Source organism: Micromys minutus, assembly GCF_963924665.1.
Source record: "Micromys minutus genome assembly, chromosome: 25".
NCBI lineage: Eukaryota > Metazoa > Chordata > Mammalia > Rodentia > Muridae > Micromys > Micromys minutus.
The window spans coordinates 17,992,367-18,011,478 of NC_137960.1; the positions used below are offsets into that span (position 1 = coordinate 17,992,367).

The 19,112-nt window shown below is 37.7% G+C and overlaps 1 protein-coding gene across 1 annotated transcript in view; it reads right to left on the minus strand.

The window, feature by feature from the left end:
• The window catches only part of JMJD1C (jumonji domain containing 1C), a 162,222-nt gene that overhangs the window by 104,199 nt on the left and 38,911 nt on the right, over nt 1–19,112 (minus strand). Inside the window, exon 2 of the mRNA XM_080938162.1 lies at nt 3,093–3,257. The gene's annotated coding sequence lies outside the window, so the exon portion shown is untranslated. The remainder of the gene's footprint in view (nt 1–3,092; nt 3,258–19,112) is intronic.

Sequence of the window (19,112 nt, forward strand, 5' to 3'; positions counted from 1 at the left end):
AGACTTTAAAATATTATGCTAAGTGAAATAATCGAGTAATAAAAGAAAATATTTGCATACTTATATTGATAGTAGGTATATGGAGTAAATTCATAGGAACAAAGAATATAATGTCCAATAGAGGAGGTTAAAGAATTACTACTTAATAACAAGATGTAAGTTTTGTATGACAAAATGTATTCTGTAGATAATGGTTGTACTATATGAATGAAACTATTGTAACTGAACTATACAATTAAAAATGGTTAATTTGCCAAATGTTAAATATAAATATGTTTTACCATCCTTTTTATTTAACTCCATGGCATAAAAAGTAACTAGATAAACCATACTGTGCTGAACAATTAAGCTAGCTATATATTTATTGAAGGCACAATGAAGATTTCCTACTTCACGGCAACTTAGTAGGCTCTATATTTTTCTATTATATATATGCCATTTTTGCAAAGAAAGTAAGATGAATTAAAATTTTTGGTGGTAATTTTATAAGCAGTTTCATGTATAAGTGCTTTGTCTGCATATATATATGTGTGTGTATACTAAGTGCATGTGTGTGTTCTGCATGTATGCCTTGTGCCCGAAATTCAAAGAGGGAGACAGATACCAGAGAACAAGGTAGTGGTTATATGGATATTAGAAACTGAACCTTCAACTTTTGATATAACAGCAAATGCTCTTAATCACCAAGCCATCTTTCCTATAGCTTTGTTAAAATTTTTTCAACAGAAAAGCATCTTAAACTAATGACAAAATGGTTTTAAGTAGTTCCTTGGAAATTTTTCATCAAGTTGGAAATGTATTAATACTAATCAGAATTTCAACTTGATTTTTAATTCAATCTAAGAGAAAGTAATGATTTGCCTAAAGTTTTCTTACTCTTCAACTATGATATTAGGATGAAATAGTTTAGTTATTCATGACATTAATTCTTCCTACTTTTGAAACTTTTCATACAAAGCTCATACATAAATACAAATATATTCATATGTTTGAACTGATTTTTAAGTTAAGGTGTAGAAAACAAAACATCATGTTAGTTATTGCTGCATATTTCATCACATTGTGATCCCCAAGACTGTGAACTGGAAAAACTTTGTTGTGGGGTGGCTCAGCCTTAGCACATGCTTTTAATCCAAGAGCTAAATAAAGTTAGTCCTGGGTCTAGAGTCAGAACAAGTAACCAGGAAGTGAGCACAAGTAAACAGAAAGGAGTGACACTGGGGGTAAGGTATTTAAGACAGCATGGAGAAGGAGCTTTTCCTTCTGGGGTTTTGGGGGTATAGGAAAGTCAGCTGAGTGCTTCATCTGTCTCTCTGAACATCTGGCTCTGGAGTCTTTAATGGTAAAATCGAATGGCCACAATTTCTTATTTAAAAACAAGTCACAGCCTAATTTTTTGTTGTTGTTGATCTACGTTATTAAACCTGATGTATGCCTTACTTAACCTGGTTTATAAAGTTTTGCTTGTTTACTGAGACAAGGTCTTACTACGAAGCCCTGGCCAGCCAGAAACTCACTATGTGGACCAGGCTGGCCTGGAACTCACTGAACTTTACCCACTGAGATCAAAGGCATGCCAACATAAAGACCTGGCTTTCATTTATTGTTTTAATACTGGAAGCTGGAACATATCATTTAATAAACTCGTTTAAGCCCATAGATGAAATTATTATCATTGCTATTTAAAAGTTTTCTATCAAAAGTATAGTTCATGAAAGTCATTTTGTATACTTTTTTTGAAATGCTATTGATTCAATTGATTTCATTCCTTCCTTTTGTCCTGTCATCTATTATTTCTTTTCTATTTATATTGAATCCAAGGAAACATGGCTATGCACAAATATTCTACTACTGAGTTAACATCCTTGCCTCTACTTTTTTAATCATGTGTGCCTTCAAATCTTAAACATGGTCAAAAACAAATATTTTATATATAGAAAAGCATTAAAGAGTTAACCAAATAAAATAAGAAAAAATATCTAGGCAAATTATGCTTTTAAAAACTTGGAAGGCTATAGATATGCTTATTATTAGAGTGCTTGAGGCCCAGGTTTAATCTCAGTATTAGGAATCTGGGGTTAAAAGTCTAACATGAATTATTCATCAGTTGTCTCAAATACCTCTAATACTATTTAATGGTTTTTAAAGTGTATTTGTGTGTATCTATTAGTACAGGCATCCAGAAGTCAAAAAAGATCTTTGGATCCCCTGGATCTGGAGTTACAGGCACAGTTATGAGCCACCCAAAGTGGGTATTGAAAACCAAACTCTGGTCCTCTACACAAGTCACACTTTTACCTACTGAGCCATCTTTCAGATTCTGTTTATTAATTTTTAGAGGATTTCCATCATGCTAATATAAGACTAGTTTAAAGGAAACACTGCCTGCTCATCCCTTGCTAGATATTTTGGCAGAAAACAGTAACGCTTATTAAACCTAATAAAATTTTCCTTTGTTCTTAGAGAAAGGATCTCAGGCTAGCCTGGAACTCATGGCGTAGATGATGCTGACCCAATCCTCCTATGTCACCTCCTAAACTGCTGGGATTATACACACACAACCATACCTGGCTTGCCTAACAGAATTTAGTAATCTCGTTTAGTTAGTATGTTTCTTTCAAAAGCTCTTTAAATAATGAGAAATTTATTAAAATGTTTTCTTAAACAAACCATTTCCTGAAATAAATTAATTAGACTCACTATTTGAACATACTATGACTTACAGTGAGAGCTGATTACCAGGACCAAGAGGAATCATGTCTGGCCATGTATCTGTCTGTCTTTCACTTCGAAGTTTCATTCAACAAGGCTGGTCCACACCATGCAGACAGCATCTGAATGACTATTTCTCAACTAGTCTACAACCAAATTTAAGTTTTCACCTAATTGGATAAAACAGTTTGTAAACTAAATATTCTGGAAAATGTTAATTAAACTTGCACACAGAACTCTTAAATGCAACAGTGCTTTGAAAGTTCTTCTAGGTCATGGTTTTACACGAATATTAAAATACAATTAGCCAAATACTTCCAATGCTCATGAATCTTAGACAAACAACCAAGAACACTTAATAAAACAGGAATAGATCTCACCAGTGCAGGCCACTGAATCTGTCTGCTCTTCGATCCCTGAGTCTGGCTAGGGTCCTTCCTTTTGGCCCAGATTAAGTGATATTCCACCAAGAAAGTTGAAAAATCTTCATAAACTTTAACCCACTCCCGTTTATCCCATTCAAGGTCATCAAATTCCACGTAAACCTATAAATTAGAAAAAAAAAAAAAAAAAAAGACAATCTTTGAGCAACATAGAGCAACGAAGAATTAAACCATGAAGCACCAAGGCCATGCGCAACTGACAGGATCGACACTAACAGAGGACACGGAGAGGCCTCACTTAATTACAAGCTTAAAAATCTGCTGCCTGAGCAGCTCCAGTGCAAGAAGCCACCAATGCGAGTGGGTCTGGGGAGTGTAACCTGAGGGGATGGAGCTACACTGAGAGCCCTCCACTTTGCAGGGTCTTCCCAAGGGCATGCTAAGTGAGTGTGGGTAAGGTGGTCAGTCACCAGGGGTAAGTTTTTCTACCATTTGTATTTTGAGTCCATGTTTCCCTCTTCTCGCCCTATACCCCATAAAGGAGGCCTGCAGTATATGGGTAAGGTTCCAGAGAGCCTCTGGAAAAGAACCACAGGCTAAAACTTAAAAACAAAAAGATGTACTGCTCAGCATTTTGGCAGAGGCCTTGGTACGGTATGTAGCTCAGAGTGGTCTGAAACTGTGACTGTTGTTTTTCCCTCCCAGGCGCTGGAGCTTTCTAGTGTTCTCTTAGAGCAAGGACCTTACTCAGATGACTCAGATGACTCCAGTTAAAAAAATGCTCATCAGTACATTAGTCAGTAAAGAAATGTTAACAAGTGTCCACTTGCTACTAGACTACCAGAAAAATATTCTATATCAAAAACAATGAAAGTGTTGCTATAAGATTCATCTATGCAAATATTTATAAATAATTTTGAAACAAAAATTCTAAATCAAAATCTGCTATGATTAGGTTCCTGTTCTGGCTAGTTTTGAGTCTCAACTTGACATAAATTAGAATCATCGGAAAGGAAGGAGTCTCAGTTGAGGAAATGCCTCCACGATATCCAGCTAAAGGGCATTTTCTCAATTAGTATCTATGAGAAGGGCCCAGTCCATGGTGGGTGGTGCCATCCCTGGGATGTGTTCCTGGGTTCTGTAAGAAAGCAGGCTGAGTAAGCCATGAGAAGCAAGCCAGAAGCAGTACCAATCTGCATAAATCAGCTCCTGCCTCCAGGTTCCAACCCTGACTGAGTTCCTGTACTGACTACTTCCAATGAAGGACTATAATCTGGAAGTGTAAACCAAATAAACCCCCCTTTTTTTCCCAACTTGCTTTATGGTAATAGTGTTTCGCTGAAGCAATAGAAATCCTAACTAAAACAGTCAGCAAAAATTTCAAACCAAGCTAAGGTTGAAGCTTAGTCGTAGAACCCATGACTGTGATTACCTGGTCTCTAGCCCTGCAAAAGGGGAGGGCTGAGGCTGCAGGACAGCAATGGAAAGTGGCATCTCAATGTTTCTCATTGTTTGTCTGGACTCAACCAAATAATCAAACCAACTGAGGCACAAACTGCAGTCTCAATGACATCTGCAACCTATAGAGCCTAACCTCTCATACTACACAGCATATATTGGTATATAAGGGTAAGATATCGACAGTTGGGTGTGCAATGGGCCTTTACAATTACCTTCATTAGCCCTGGTAAAGCATAAAAGAGGAATGACAAGTAGCATGGTAATCACTCAATAAGCTTGAAAAAGGCTCGATGTCTACGAGTTATCTCACATGGAACTGGCTACACAGACCAGGCTTTTGGCCTCATGCTGGGTTAAAGGCATGCACCCCATACCTGACTCTTTTAAGGTCTACTTCAGTATGAGTGTGAACTCAGTGTGAAATTATTTGTTGACACAGTATATATATAGTAAGGTAACCAGAAACTTCAGATGACCTAAGTGCTCCAAAAGACATTTCACTCAACAGTGTCTACAGCAGACCTTAGATGGGTAGAGAACAGTTATACTGAGTACTGTTGGATTATCAATACACTTAATTGATAATAAGGATACACTTAATACCATGCATGATGATGGCTAAAAATAAAGTTGTTCCATCCTGGTGGTTTGATTTTAACTGATCTTTTTCTAAAATGTTAACCAGAATGCACAGAAATACATGCACACAAAAACACCCATAGCCATAAAATAATGCAATTTTAAAAAATATTTTTTATGTTTACCATGAAATCTTTGGGCAAATATCAACTATAAAAACATAAGCTAACTTGAAGTAGAAAGGAAAATACTTAATCTCTCATTTAAAACATCAATTAATCTATACCTTTTGGTTTATAAGTACTGATTATAGACATCTACAAACCCTAACAGAAGCTAATGGTTAACATATCAAAACATTTTCTAGCTTAGAGAGCCAGTGTACCAGTTTAACAAAGACTGACATTTGAACAGGTGATAATTTGCAGCAGAATGTGTTGATTCTGAAGACCTGAATGGAACAGGCCTTGTTTTAAACTACTAAGCTGTCTTATGAAGTCTGATATCAATGGCCAACTTGACAGGCTAGGAGAAAATCTTGACCCACCTTTTAGGGAACTGAGTGACTGCTTCTCACTGAGGATGCACTGTGACCTGCCACCTCACTATCCTGCTATGCCTTCCCCTCTATGGTGAACAGTATGCTCAATCCATGAAGCAGAATACAGTCTTCCTTCCGCCCTTCCTTCCTTCCTCCCTCCCTCCTTCCCTAGTTGCTTTTGTCTAGAATTTTATTGCAGGAATGAGAAATGTAATACAAGTACATAAAGCTAAGCAGAAACCACAAAGGAATAATCTAACAAATAGGCTTAGTACATATTATAGGAAAAACTGCAAAATGATTATGGGGGGAAAAATCAATAAAATCAAAAATAAAAATCAAAGCTGAATAAATAAAATAACTAAATTCATGAACTGAAATTTCAGTTTTGCTATTAAAATCAATTCTACGAAAACTGATTTGGAGATTCAGTATAATTCCGATTACAATCCCATAAGGATTTACTTTATGTAGATCCTAAAATATAAACATTATAGTACAGAGAAATAGAAAAGCCAAAACAGTTTCAAAGAAAGAACTGGATTTCTAAAACTACTGGACTCAAAACTACACTGGGTTGGCAAGATGGCCCAGGATAAAAATGCTTGCCAAGTGAGCTTGGAACCCGCACAGAAATGGAAGGAGAACCAACTGCAGATACTGCCCTCTGACCCTTTTTATGTGTTCTCCAATGTCTGTCTGTCTGTCTGTCTGTCTGTCTGTCTCTCTCTCTCTCTCTCTCTCTCACACACACACACACACACACACACACAGAGAGAGAGAGAGAGAGAGAGAGAGAGAGAGAGAGAGAGAGAGAGAGAGAGAGATTAAATTGAAGCTGAAAACAAAGCTGCCATATCTAAGAATATTGAAAAAAAAGACAAAAATCAATAAAAAGATGACACATAATAAATCCCTAAGAAATAAACTTCGGTCTTCATGATTGTTTAATGTCACTTCAAAGGAGAATGGATAAGTCCCCTCAATAAATACTGAGGAGATAATCAGACACCCATGTCAGAAACACAATGCAACTATCTAACTTGAATCCATACTTCAAATTCAGCAGAAAACTTAGATCAATTACTCTGACTTTAGGGGATTAAGTAAAATATTTTTAAGGACAAAATCTTATGACCTCTGAGTAGCAAAATGATTCTTAGAAACGATATTAAGATCTATATAAAAAATATTTCAAATTTAATTTTTACTCTGTGACAAGTTAATGGTAACAAAGTGAAAAAAGCTACAAACTAAAAAATTCAAATGCTGTAGTTGACAAAACGTGTTTATTAAGACAGAAAAACTTTTTAAAAGATTGTTTATTTTATGTATATGAGTTACACTGTCACTTTCTTCAGACACACCAGAAGAGAGCATCAGATCCCATTACAGATGGTTGTGAGCCACTATGTGGTTGCTGGGAATTGAACTCAGGACCTCTGGAAGAGCAGTTGGTGCTCTAACCTCTGAGCCATCTCTCCAATGTGCGTGCATGCGTGTGTGCGTGTGTGTGTGTTTTAGGATGGGGGGTTGCAGAGAGGAAACTGGGAAAGGGGATACCATTTGAAATATAAATAAATAAAATAGCAAAAGAAAAAAGGAGAGAAAAACTTACAAATCTCTCAAAACACAGGAAGTACCCAAAAGAAACAGGTGAAAATCTTTGAACAGGTGCTTTTTGTGATGAAGAGCCACAAAACTGAAGCCTGTAGAGCTCAGCTACTAAAGAAGGTAAGCCACTGACAGCCAACACATGCAGAGATGAAATGGGACTGGAAATGCTGTAACTTACGTGGAGAATTTACAGAAGTGACCCAAAATTACATGACAATAAATATGGTCTTCCAGGAGTTTCAAATTTTAAAAACCTACTTTTCTTCCCAAGTTCAAAGCTGTTTTGTTTATAAAGACATCCTAGAAAACAGTCCAGATCCTTTGACAAATGTATAACACTTCTTTTCCAGAGATAAAATCTCTCTCTTGCTGTTTAGCACTGGGTGGCTGTATTTACAATGTAGGTCAGTCTGGACTTAGATACATGAGCCACCACACTTTAAAGGCATCTTTCCACAAAAGGTACAGGGGCACAGGCACAGTTTTATCTGCGCTATACTTGAGGTAAGGGTGGAGAGGGAAAATAACTGGTGTACATACTACTGTTTACTTTTGGAGATAATCATATTTTCAGGTTGTGAAAATTTTTACAGAAAAACAGAATTCAGGACAAAGTTTATCATCCTATTAAAATTAAGCCATGTGAACAGGAACTTTGATCTTTATTACTAGTCAACTGCAATGGTTCAATTTTAAAAATAACCACAGAATCTGCAAGTATAAAGCAGTCCTTCACTTAAAAAAAAGTCAGGCTTTGGTGGTGCAGGCTTTTAGTAATACTGGCAATTGAGAAACAAAGAAAGAAAAAAAGCCGTCAGTCTTGGTTTTGTATACTGAATTAAAGGAAATACATAAAAGCAACGTACAAAATACTTTAACCATTTGGTACAGAAACATGAACATAATGTGCTCATTGTCAGCTTCGACAACTACATTCATTCATTCATTTATTCATTCCTTCCTCCCATCCATCCATCCATCCATCCATCCATCCAGTTTTTCAAGACAGGATTTTTCTGTGTAACCCTAGCTGTTCTGGAACTTACTCTATAGACCAGGCTTAACCTATAATTCAGAGATCTGCCTGCCTCTGTCTCCTAGTCTTGGGATTAAAGATGTGAACCATCATGCTCAGTTGTTTCAACAATTTCAAACTCATATAATAAGTCAGCATTTACTTTTCCCAGGATGGACATTTTGCATGCTTTCCTTTAAGCTCTTCAAAGCTTCACAAATTCCAACTAGCTGACATGCCTCTGGAATCTAGCACTGTTTATATATTTCTACACAATGTTTTCCTGATATGATTCTATCATCAAAGAAATCAAGTCATTAGTTCATTAGACTATTTGATGTGCTTTCATTAATCATGTGCCTCTGTCCTTGTACTTCCTGTAGCTTTTGAATGTACTCTTAAATCACTGTATTAAGGTTTTACTGCTGTGAACAGACACCATGACCAAAGCAACTCTTATAAGAACAACATTTGGGAACGGGGGAGCTGGCTTACAGGTTCAGTCCATTATCATCAAGATGGGAGCATGTTGGCATGCAGGAATGCATGATGCAGGAGTAGCTGAGAGTTCTACATCTTTATCTTAAGGCTGCTAGAAGACTAGCTTCCAGCTAGCTAGGTGGAACCTCTCAGAAACAATGATACACCTCCTCCAACAAGGCCACACCTACACCAACAACACCACACCTCTTAACAGTGCCTCTCCCTGAGCCAAGCATAATCAAACCACTACATTTCACTTCCTGGCCTCCAGGGACTTGTTCAAACACATAAGTCTATGGAGGACATACCTAGTCAAGCATAATAAAAAATACATTTAGTCCAACTTCCAAAGTCCCTATAGTCTATAGCAGTCCCAACAATATTAAAAGCCCAAAGTTCAAAGTCTCTTCTAAGATTCATCAAATCATTTAACTATAATTCCCAAAGCTAGACAAGAAACCAGCTGGGCAAACTCCATACTCTGCATTTCCATGGCTGATGTCAAATTGGTCTTCAGATCTCCAACTCCTCTTTTCATCTGTGTTGACTGCAAAAAACTTCTTTCTCCTGGCCTGCATCCACTCCCTATTAGTAGCTTTCCATAGCAGGTATCCCACAGCTCTGGCATCTTTAACATCTTTGGGTCTCAACTTCAACTTCAGTTTCTTGTTCCAATGTCTGGAATCCACACATGATCGTCTGGGTTCCTCCTAAAGACTTGGATTAATTCTGCTCTGCCCTCTGTAGCTCTCTAGGCTCTAGTTGACTTTACTCCACTGCTGCTGCTGTTTCTTGATGGTCATCCCACAGTACTGGCATCTCCAATATGCTGGAGTCTTCTGCTGCAGTTATGCTTCACCAATATCCACTCATGGGCTCTCTTCATGGTGCCAAGCCTCAAATTCTTGGCATGACAACTCTTTGGGGAGAAGTGCAGCCAATATTAAAAACTGACTAGTTTATGTAAACAACAGTAATTAAGCAGTGCCTTTCCCACCTTAGGGCTGACAAAGAGTTGTTCCCTGGAGATGTTTATCAGTTGGTCTCTAGGATAGGAGCAACAGACAGTGGAGTTGAGAGAAGGAGGATTAGCGTATTTTGACAATGAACCTCACCAGTGTCTGCCCCTGGCTCTTTCCCCAGGTCCTCCTGCTTGCAGCACAAGCTCTTCACTGGCAGTGCCATCTCTCTAGCCCATCCCATTGGCTTTTCATAACATGGGACACTCTATGACTCTTTGTCTATATTCAGTCCTTTAGAGAAAGCATCTTCACATAATGCTTAATCCTTATTCTGTTAATTCAAAAATCTTACATAAAGCAGGTGGTCAAAATATGGGTTTAAGTAATGCTGTTTTCCAGACATAGTTCACAGCTGAGCTTAAGCTGTTTATTCCCAATGAACATGTAAGTGTTAATGCTACTTCAAACAATTTTTTTAAAAAGTCTTTCCCATAATAAGCTTCTTTCCCATATTCCTTTAGTGTTACAAAGTCTATTTCCAGCTTGGGTGAGGTGGAACCCATCTGTTGTTCCTGAAAGTTCAGGGTCAATGTGGAATACATACTAAGTTCCAGAGCAGCCAGTGCTATATAACAAGATAATCTCTGGGCTAGTGACATGGCTCATCATGTAAAGCTTGCTGTACAGCCTGGCTACCTAAATTGGATCCCCAAGCAGCTACAATGGTAGAGGGAAAGGACCCCTTCATTTGTCCTCTGGCCTCCACATACACAAGTGGTAATATGCAAGCATATAAATATAAACAGAGTAAGTTTAAGAAAAACATCTTAAGAGTTATTTCTAGTATACTTAGTACATTTTTATTTGCCTTGTTCCTTCTCCCTCTTCATGAATGGTAAATCTAGAGTGTAAACAAAATGGGCTGAGAGATGCCCAGGTTCAGAAAGCATACCTCATGGTATGTATGCCAGGGCATTTCTTACAACAAATAAAACCAGAAGTTCTGGCCTAATCAGTGGTTTAGTACACTGGTAGAACTGCAGAAGGCGGAGCATACCTGGAGGAAGTAGGGAACTTGGGGTTTGCCTTGAAAGCTTTAGCTGGCCCTAAACCTATCTGGTTATCTTCCGCTTCATGGGTGTCATGAAGGAAGAAGCCTGAGCCACAAGCTCTTATGGACAATTCTAACTCTCTTCTGATATCAAACAGCAGAACCAGACAAACTTGGGCTGTCACCTACCTCTAAAATCGTAAGCCAAACTAGCCTTTCCTCTTTTCAATTGATTCTCTCATTTGTACTCTGAACAACACTCTTTTGCAAACTAAGGTCACAGTTTGTTCACAGTTCTCAGTATAGCCCGAACTGTTTGTTAATGCCACTATCATAGATGTGAAACTAGGTACCTCATTATGAAACAGAATATAACAATAATAGACTGGGTCACATATTCATAAAAGCCAGAAAAGATTCTCTACTATAGCCTTCAGGAAGCATATGGTATAATTTCCTGCCAGATTTGAGAATTCTGACTTCTAAAATTTCAGATTCTAAAAACAAATATAGATGAAAGTACAGCAGTGTAATTATATATAAGTGTTTACTTAGAAAACCCATGTGTGCTTTGCATATAAAATGTTCCCTACAGGTTCCTGTGCTTGAGCACTTGGTCCCCATGAGTGTTCCTTGGAAAGAAGATGGAATCTTCGGGAGCTGGACTCTTGCTGAACACTCACAGTAGTACTCAAAAGGAAGACTTTGGAGACCTTCCAAGCTGGCCCAGTGTTTCCTGTGTGTGGTGAAATGTACCAGCCTCGCTCCTGCTGTCATGCCTTCCTGCCACGAGGAAGTCACAGTAACTCAAAGTAAGTAATATGCCCATTTCCAAACTGATTTTTTTCCCAAATGAACCTATTTTTCCCCAAACTGAGTTTCTTAGAACTGTACAGGTATTACACATTAAATTGAATCTACACATTTCCCTATGTACATATCTTGCTATTTCTGCTGTTTTAAATTACAATGGAAAAGAAAACAATAAAAATGTAAAGCAGCACCAAGTAGAACAAAGAGGATGAACTGTAATGCCAGGAATACTGACACCAAATGCTCAGTTATGCAAACAACTCATAATACCAACCATTTCAAAATAAATTCTTTTCAGGAATAACAACAAACCTTAAAAAAAAAAAAAAAAAAACCAGCCTCTGGTAGTTAATGAAAACTTTGAGAAAAACTAAGCTTTCTGGGCTGGGCCCTAGTAGAAAACTCCTTTCATCTCAGCACTCATGAGGCAGAGGCAGGGGGATCTCTGAGTTTGAGGCCAGCCTGTCTACAGAGCAAGTTTCCAAGAAATCTAAGACTACACAGAGAAACCCTATCTCAAACAAAACAAAACACCCTAGCCTTTCCAGGAAATAAATTCTATTTAAAAGCAACTAGTAGACATATAAATTTTGGTATCATTGTTTACTTTTTGTTTGTAATGTTGTATTGGGGATTAAATCTAACCATTTCCTAAATCATATAACCCTCACCTATTAAAATATTGTAGGTAATATTCATTAAACACTAGTATAACAGAATGGGATAATTATTAGCACACTCATTTATATAAGAACACAGAACTCACTTTCATTTGTAAGCAATATGTAATTAGTCTTTTGGTCCATGGTATTTAATGAAACTATTATATGTATTTCACCTTTCCTATTTTATACTTATTTTACTGTTGAAAGGTGCTATGTGCATAGGTATAGCAACATTGCTAATAGTAACTCCATGGAAGGATTACTCCAGTATATAAGCCTGAACACAAAAACGGCTACAAATCCACACTGCAGGACATACAAGACTATATTCTTCAAGTGTTGCTTAAAATACAATCTTTCTTGCCATTATTTAACACAATGAAAAGCAACTGTAATGCCCTATGGAAAACCAACACCTGCAGGAAAAGATGCAGTCTGGCAAGTGCTGGGCCTGTCCATTCATGACTTAGTTCTCAAACATTAAGGCTCTCCTCCTCTCCCTTCCTGTGCACTCAGTGGACAGAATTAAGAAACAGAGCTTACAGTGTTCTAGCTGAACTACACAACGACACAGCTGAACCTATTACTTGGCCTAAAAAAAAAAAAAAAAAAACGCTTTCTTTTAGGGAACAAGTTTTAATGTGGATTCAAGTTCTAGACAGAATAACTGTTCTGTGGAACCAACCAACCAAGCAAACAAACAAACAAACAAACAATCCTTATTAAAAAGTTACTATTTTTAAGTCAACTAATGAAAGTACATAAAAATACCACTAAACCCTGACAACCCTGAAATAATCTACATATTCTGCAAGATGAATGCAACATACATGTGACCTTAACAATTTCACAGTCAAAATGACAACTCACAATATTATTCACTGAACAATACTTAGATTTTTAACGATGGTTTCTTCTTAAGTTAGTGGGTGTAATCCATGACAGGAAGGCTATTTTATTTTATCAGTCTCTTACAGCATAGTGTTAATAATTTACAAAGCTTCAGATATAATGCAAAGAATTTGGCATGTTACTAAACCATTAAAGGCCTGTCAAAAAACAAGGGAAAACTGTCTAGCTGGTTGATCATGCTGTGCTGGCAACTTCTCAAACATCTGCTAAAGGTCAGATTTCCACTGCATGGAAGCAATCAATGGAACTATACAATTCTCGTAGCACTCTAAGAAGCTAAACAAAGACCACTATTTTACATAAGTAACAGAACATAACTTGGCTTTGTAATAAATTACAGCAAAGCCTACAGCTTTCATATCTGAGAAATCACATATTTAAATAACACTTCTGAACTTCTATTTGTATTTTAACTTATGCTTACTGGGTTTACAAAGTATTTTTATAAAACTCTACCTTTCCAAAGGTTTTAAAAAAAAACACAAAATTGATTTTTTTTCTTTTATATTAGAGAAAGTATAATGTGTCCTATACACAAGTTCACAAACATAATAATTTTAATGTGACTGTCACCACATCATTCAGACAGACAGACAGACACACACACACACACACACACACACACACACACACACACACACACACACACTTAAAATACCTCAGAACATTCCATACTCTATAACTCAGGCAACCTGACTCGTTACTTAAACAACAGTTAAACACAAATTACTAAAGTATTAAAAAGGTATTTTAAGAATGGGTAGGTGGTTTCGGGAAAGGCAGTGTTTGTTGCTTTAAGACATGGTGTCACCATATAGGCCACAGTGGGCTGATGCTGAACTCCCCATTCTTCTGCCTCTGTGCCTGAGTGCTAGAACTGTAAGCATCCATTTGGGTTGTTGTTGTCATTGTTTTTAAAGACAGGGTTTCACTATGTAGCCTTAGCTGGTCTGAAGCACACTAGTACACCACGCTGACCTCCAAGTGTCAAAAAAGTCACCCCCTCTGACTCAGTGTGTGCTGAGATTGAAGGCATACATCACTAAGCCAGGCTTTTTTCCTATTTGTTATTTTGTTTGGGGGAGGGTCTCTATTGTGGAACCCTCTACACAGACCAGGCTGGCCTGGAACATGAAGATCTACCTGACTGTGCCTCCTGAATGCTGGAATTAAATTACCAACCTATCAGTAATTATAAACATAATAAAATTATCTTCTACATATATAGCTCTCAAGCAAGAACTTAACTTTTTCAAGTATACAGAACACGAAAAACAGTGGTGATGGTTTGACTGCAACAGAAGATATGTTAATTTAACTACATCATTTATAAAGCACAATGGTAATTTTCCCATTTTTATATTAATTATAAAAATAATTACAACATATTTCAAACTATTGGGGCAAAAAATATAACACAGAGGTCTGACTTTATATAATACGTCGTAACAATTGTTTATATTCTTTTTCTCAGAAACTACTTTTTAAAGTTAGAATATGTCAGCTGGTCATCACCAAGCATCTCTCAAGTCCCTCTAGGATCCTGGGAGTCAACTGAAGCTCAGATGTGACAGAACCACAAGATCTCGGCTCCATTTTCCACTTACACATACTGTCTCTGCGACTGGGTCATAAGTTACTGAGCACTATTTCTGAACCATCCACTAAAGGGAAGGAAATAGAAGGCACTATGGCATTTGGTTTAACATATGTCCTTGAACTTATTCTTGTAATACTTTTAGGCAAAATAATCTCTAGTTGATAAACCAGGAAAAAGTCTCTGGCTCACCATTTTAAAGATGTATAGGGAATAGCTATAATATCTGTTTCAAGTTACTAATTCAACCAAGTATGTGGGAAAGTGTATGAAACTGAGGAAAACTCAGCAGCAATCAACTAAGCCGAGAACAGGGGAGAAAATGCAAAGGAGTTTCAGGAAGTGGCAAAACCACAAAAAGACATACAAAGTATGCCATGTCCTGAGGAATCAAAGCTGCCTTAACATCTATGAACTCAAGTGACCTCCATTCCCTCTTTGCATTATGGTTCAAGACTGAATTCTGACAGCAGTCTCGTTCTGTAACGCGCAAAGAATTCTTTACATTCTATTATTGGGAGACAGTATGATAAAAAGGAGAATGGACATAAATGAGCAGCTGAAAGTCCACGCCTGATGTCTCAGCTTTTTATACTTAGGGAGTATAAGAGAAGCTGATCCCTCGTACCCAGGAGTTAAAGACCAGCATGGGCATCATACCAAAACCCCTTCTTTTTAGACACAGAACCATAAAAAGTCATCAGAGTAAAACCACCAGGGGCTCACCTTTCTGAGTAGGCTCTGGCAATGGGTATGGAGAAGCTCTAAGTCTTACACTCTTGTTCCTGACTCACCTACCACAGTCATAATGAAACTCGACAATACCTTCATTTTGAAGGAACCCTGGTGATTTATGGAATTAAAACTGCCCTTTCTAGCTACAATGTAAAGCCTCCAGAAGTGTGTGCTGACTCTAGCAGACTACCAAAAACACACAAAAAAAAAAAAACAAACAAAAAAAAAAAAAAAAAAAAAAAACCACACAGTGAAATCACCAAGCAGTCCACATGCCTATCAACACTTAAAGAAGCACCTCAAGAAAAACAGTTAATTTTTCTAAAAAATGAGAGCATCTCAGGTGAGAATTTATAAACAACTCGGGGACTTACTGAATCTTTCTGAGACTATTAGATACACTAAGGGGTTGAATGAGATGCCACCTATACACTCGCATGTGAGTGTTTGGTCCCCAGCTGCTGGTGCTACTTAAGGAGATGTGGCCTTGTTGGAGGAGGTGTGGCACTGGAGAAGAGCTGTGCTTCTTTTCTTTGCTTCTTGTTTCTGACTCCGGAGGTAAGCTCTTAGCTTCCCAGTTCCAGGTGCCATTCTCTGTTCTGCCATTGTAGACTCTTAACCCTCTGGAACCACACAACCAAATACATGCTTTCTTGTATAAGTTACCCTGTTTGTGGTATTTTATCATAGAAAAGTAGCTAACACGGGAGCCATCAGTAGTGAGCTAGGAAGAGAAGTGGAAATGGACTTTACAGATGCCGGTAGACATTTTTCCTCCTCTGGGATTGGTCCTGGGATGGATCCCAATGTGCAGGCACTCTATCACTGCGCTGTACAAGACCCTCACTCCCTGCCCCTAAGTGCTGCTAGTTACTGTATTTTGTATGTTCTTATATCAGTACTTTCCATCTTCACGTTACCTTCTCCCTTTTTAATCCAGGTTTCTTTTTTTAATTTTTCCTTCTACAAAAACCACAGTAGCCAGCTGATAATGAGCTCATGTAAGCACATCCTGGCAGCAGACTGACTGGCCCCACCCTTCTTTGTTTTCAGCATCATATTCAATCTTGCTTCAAATTCTTCAGTTTTTCACAGCCACCATCACCCTAACCCTAATATTCTACTCTGCTCATTGCTTGCCTTACAGTTTCAGTGTTGGTTCCTAAATTTTATTTTATGAAATAAAGTTATTCTTTGACGATTTCACGTGTACGCAATGTATTTTGATTGTGTCCATCCCCCATGACCACCTCCTTATCACCCAACACATCTCTTTCAAAGTGTCTGTGTCCCCTGTTTTGTCTTCTTTATTTTTTGAAGGGTATAACCAATTTGTGTTACCTAAATATGCATGGATATGCTCAACTACTCATAGCTCCAGTCTAAAATTTAAATAGTTAACAAAGTGTATACAAATTTATACATTACAAAATACTATGTTAAACAGTACTCTGTTATGTATGTGTGTTAATAAATGAGCACAATGAATGGTCACTGCAGCTGGTAAGGTCTTCTTCAAAAGGAAATCATTTTAAAGTGGTTAAATGAGATACAAACAAGCAAGCAAAACTACTGACTAATGATCCAAAGAACTTACCTCATCAAGGGCTGGTTTGCTAGCAAACAAGTAAAGCAGTAAAGTATCCTAGGGTGCCAGGCAGAAATGAACAACCAATCTGGGGGCCTGCTGGTTTCTCATTTCCTCCTAGTTCTACCCTCACACTGAGTATGAAACAGTTACCAGCTCCTCCTAGTAAACAGATGGCAACATACAACATGGTTTCAACTATATCACACTTTGTGTGCACACATATTTGTATTTGTGCTTCAACTCTCAGTCCTCTTCATCTTCCCAAGTGCTATTGACAGGCATGTTCTTTTGGATTTGATGAAAGGTGTGTTATGCATACGATGCACATCAACAGATGCCTTTGTAATTCAAAACTGTAACCTACAGAAGATAAAAAAGAATTAAAAAAAAAAAAACAAACCGGGCTCTGGAGAGATGGCTCGGCGGTTAAGAGCACTGACTGCTCTTCCAGAGGTCCTGAGTTCAATTCCCAGTAACCACATGGTGGATCACAATCATCTGTAATGGGATCTGAGGCCCTCTTCTAGTGTGTGTGAAGACAGCTACAGTGTACTCATATATAATAAATAAATAAATCTTTAAAAAAAAAAAAAAAAAACCCGGAGGTCTGGCAAGGTGGCTCAGCTGGTAATGGAACTTGCTACCAGAACAACTGGCCTCTCAGAACACGCTTTAGAAGAACCAGCTCCAAAATATTGTTCTTTGACCTCAACAATGTGGTGGGGCACACAAAGAAAACAGGGAAATAAAAAGAAAACACTGGCACAAAAAATTCTGCAAGTGCCAAACACAGTCTTGGGTCCCGAGTCAGTGGGCACAGCTCTCGCCCGCCCTTTATGCAGGTTGGTCATTAACCCCACCGATCAGCAACAATGCTGCGCTGCTCCTCTGACTACACTTTAATACCTACAGCATGCAGTTTAACTGTATTACAAAGTAAATAATCTTTAACTTAGGGTTGCTTCACCCTCCTGCCACCAAACACATTCTATCTTCTTCAACTTAACTTCTTCAACTCTAACAATTTAATTCCAAACTGAGTACCCAGCATTAGGTGTAAACTCCACTGGATGAAAGCTCAGTCCTCATAGCATATACTATTAAGACAGTGTGTGTATAATGACTAAAAGTATATGAATGTTTTATGAAGATTATATTTCAAAAGGGTAGAATGGAATCCTTGTGCATAGAAAACTTTTATAAAATTCAAATTCAAAATAGGGCGGGGGCTTACTCCTACAGGACTGCCCACACTTTATTACCACAGGGAAGTACTATGTGACTCAAACTTCACTGCAACCAATTAACTAGGTATAAAAATCAGAAATTCCACAGCCATACCCCTTCTCTGGCTTATTTATTAAACAATTTACAAAAGGGAAGAATAATTACTATTATTAGTTTATTATAAATACAATTTAGTAACTGTCAGAAGAGAGAAATACAAAGAACAAGGAGAACCCCCACACCGTGCATCGTTGCAGCATTCCAATACACTGGGTCTTTTCAACATGGAAGCTTTCCAAAACCCATCTGTCATCTAGGGGTCTGTAATGGCTGCTTAATCACAGGTAAGGCCATGGCTATGGAGATGAACTCTAGCCCCTCTCCTATCCTTTGAGAATTAGGGAGCAAGGATGGAAATTCAACTTCTAATCAAGGTGTGGTTCTTCCAGTGATCAATCCTCATCCTGAAACCTACCAAGGGTCTTCTCACAGAACAAGACTCAACTAGAACTATTTTAGCTGAAGAAATTTCCAAAGTATTAAGTATTTAGCATCAGAAACCACAAACAACAAATACACATTTACTGCTCACAACTATGTATACATTAGCTGAATACATTAACCAGCTCTCTTCACACTAAGTACCACTAATGAGTTTATTTCTTAGAGTTTGGATGAGACCACCATTTACTTAACACTTGATATTTATATATTTAAACACATTTATTAAAGCTCAATATATAAAATTGAGTTTTCTAGTCTCATTCA